Raw genomic sequence first — 3,160 nt, 5'->3', positions numbered from 1 at the left:
ACTTTTACATTAACTATTCCTTCAGCTTGATATTTTCCCCCTAAATGTACAAAGGAGGCTCCTTGTCATGAAGATCTCAGTTCAAACATCATTTCCTCTGAAAGGCCTATCTAACCAACTTACCTAAAGCAACTGACCAACCTTTTATTGCCCTGACACCAGAAATTCTAATCTAGTGAATTTTAACATTGTTTGGCCTTCATAGCACCTGTGATTATCTGAAATTTGCTCATTTCATTCTTTCATTTTTTATTAATTGTCCTATGATCAACTTTAAGGTTCATGAGGAAAGGATCGGTCTAACAGGTCCAGCACTCATTAAATGTGTTTTGAGTGAGCAAATGGGAAAATAACTAATAAACAGAAATTATTTATTGACTTTGAATATATTAGTTGTTAATCTAATACTATTTTGATTACTACTCAATTGTATACTTATTATATAAATAATGCATATTATGCTAAATTTACTAAATATTTTCTGCATCAAGCTTTGTGTCAGGGCTATTAATAGATGCAACAGGAATCTTTCTTTTCTTTTCTTTTAATTTTATAAGCTTGGCTGGCACTGCCTGTCCTCAAATGTTGGTGCTGCCTAATTGGTCCATTACCCTTCTCTTTTTCACCCCATCTTTACATAAACCAAGGAAAATACAGTCCCAATAACCCCATCATTCAAGTGCCATGTGCTCATGTGCTCAAACAGTCAAACAATTAGCCAATAATCAATAAGCCCAAGGTTACACTCTGATAGGTACAGAAAAATTTATGGCCTGTCTGGAGGAAGGGGTGATCAGTGTATGTTTTCTCTTAGATGATGAGTAATCTAGATACGATCTTCAAGTTTCCCCTGTTTGGAGAGGGTCTTATCCTTCTGTTGTCGTTTTCATAGGCACTAAACACAGAGTTCAGAGTCCATTGGAAAGGTGGCTGAACATGATCAGCATGAACAGGCCTAAGATGGAGTCCAGGCCCTATGAATTCTTTTTTCATTCCCCCCTCTTGATGTTCTTAGTTTCTGTAATGAGCATCATTCATTGAGATATATTGTACCCTAGCCCTCCAGCCACCCACATGAAAGAATGCTATCAACCTCTGGATTATAAAATTTACAAGACATTGTAAGAAGCAGGGCCTGCAAAGCAGTATGATTAGAATGATTATGACAACAGTAACAATAGTTTTCCACCAGTCTCTGTACCCAGGACAGGAGCAAAGTCCAAAAGGGAATATTTTTATCAGACATGGCTTTCAATTGATTTTGCATATCTTCCAAGGCAGAAGATACATTTTCAGACACGTCAGGCATGTGTACTCCACATTCAACTTTAATTATGGCCCAAGTCCCCCCCTGGGCTGTTGTGAGTATGTCTAATATCATCTTATTTTGAATTACTGCCTTCCTCATCTGAATTTGTTCTTTGTTCAAGGCTTGAATGGCTTTGGTACTGTCTAAGAGGGCCTGTTTAGTGAAATTAGTTAAGGTCTCTACCTTAACCATGATATCCATTGTCTCTATAGAGGATACAAACAAGGCAGCAAGATAGTCATACCATTGGAACATGGATCGTGTCCATCTTGCATGCAGATAGGGCAGGTTTACTGGACGTTGGTGTAGGCTAGGCTTAATACTGTCATGGGTGAAAGCAAATCCTAGTGTGCAATGCCGTACTCAGCTAACTGATAACCATGGCCATAAGTTAACCCCACAGAACCACTGGGTCCTGTTTGGGGCTACCCAACGGATTTCAGGATTATATTTTCAGTCTGGTAGTATTGTTCAAGGTACCAGGAGGCCTGTATTTCTTTTGTAAGGGAGCCCCTCTCCTTTTTATTTTTTATATATGAGGTATAAGCCCTTGTTACCTCCATAAGACTAGTGTTCATGTTAAATGTAACCCTATGTCCCCAGCCCACTGATGGCTTTTTCTTACACCAGGAGAGCAAAGAAAGGTTATGATTGGTGAGAGAAAGGAAAATTCCTTTCTGTTGTTTCAAGAAGGAGCACAGTGGTATCAAGTCTCCATAACAAAGTGGAGATACCCACCACGGGAGTCCGTCCATTACTGACAGGGGCATAGCCTCACATACCCAACAGTTGGAGGAGTTGTGGAAGTCCATGTAAGAATGTACCCATGAGATGAAGACGTTGTCCTGTGCAGGAACAGTGGACAGGCTCAGAATTGTGTTGGTGAGGCCGAGTAGCAGGAATCGTTTACCCCACTCCATCTTAGGGAGGGCTCGTCTGGGACCTCGTTTTTTTCTTCTTTAGAATCATCCTGGTTTCCCATGGATTGGTGGGGTCCTTCTGGGTGGTCAACTTGGCGTCTTCTGGGTCAGCGTCGTATGCCTTCTTCGCTCTGGTGTGATGGATCCAAAGGGACCCACAGCAACTTTGGTAAGGGTGGTGAAAACAACAGTACATGGACCTTTCTATCTGGGGGCTAGTGTATCATGTTTCCAGTCTTTCACCCATACCTGGTCCCCTGGTATAAACTCATGCATTTGCTCCCCCAAGGGGAACAGTATTTTTTCTTGTACAAATCTAGTTACTTGATTAATTACCTTACCTAGTTGTTCTATCTGCTGTGATATCCCATCTCCTCTTACCTGAAGTATATCAGTTGTTACTTGTCTTATTATGGGCGGAGGCCTCCCATATACAATTTCATAGGGAGAGTAGCTGTGGGACTGTGGGGTCATCCTGAGTTTGAGCAAGGCCATGGGAAGTAAATTCACCCAGGAACAGCAAGTCTCTATAATCTATTTAGAAAGTGTCTCCTTTGGTGTCTGGTTAGTTCGTTCTACCATTTAAGAGCTCTGAGGCCAGTAGGCAGTGTGTAACTTTCCTTTTATATTCATGGCTTTACTTACTTGTTGTATCAGATCCGATATGATCCTATGCTGGTGGGGAATCCAAATAGAGGAACTATTTCCCTAAGCAGGCACCGAGTCACTTCTGATGTTGTTTTGTTTCGGGTGGGGAAAGCCTCCACCCATCCTGAGAATGTACATACCAAGACCAACAGGTAACGAAAACGGCGATAAGGTTTCATCTCAGTGAAGTCCACTTCCAGAAGTTAGAAGGGAAGGGTACCTTTCAGTTGGATACCTGGGGGTTTTGGTCTGTACCCTGGAGCGGGGTTAATCTCAGAGCAGA

At 41.6% G+C, this 3,160-nt stretch overlaps 1 pseudogene; it reads right to left on the bottom strand.

Moving 5' to 3' along the window:
• Nucleotides 1-1,011: 1,011 nt before the first annotated feature.
• On the bottom strand, nucleotides 1,012-2,229 carry LOC113877181 (annotated as a pseudogene).
• Between the last annotated feature and the right edge of the window lie 931 nt (nucleotides 2,230-3,160).

This window comes from Bos indicus x Bos taurus, chromosome 19 (assembly GCF_003369695.1).
Source record: "Bos indicus x Bos taurus breed Angus x Brahman F1 hybrid chromosome 19, Bos_hybrid_MaternalHap_v2.0, whole genome shotgun sequence".
Taxonomy (NCBI): domain Eukaryota; kingdom Metazoa; phylum Chordata; class Mammalia; order Artiodactyla; family Bovidae; genus Bos; species Bos indicus x Bos taurus.
The sequence above is the reverse complement of the archived record's forward strand: the minus strand, read 5'-3'. Positions and strand labels throughout refer to the sequence as shown.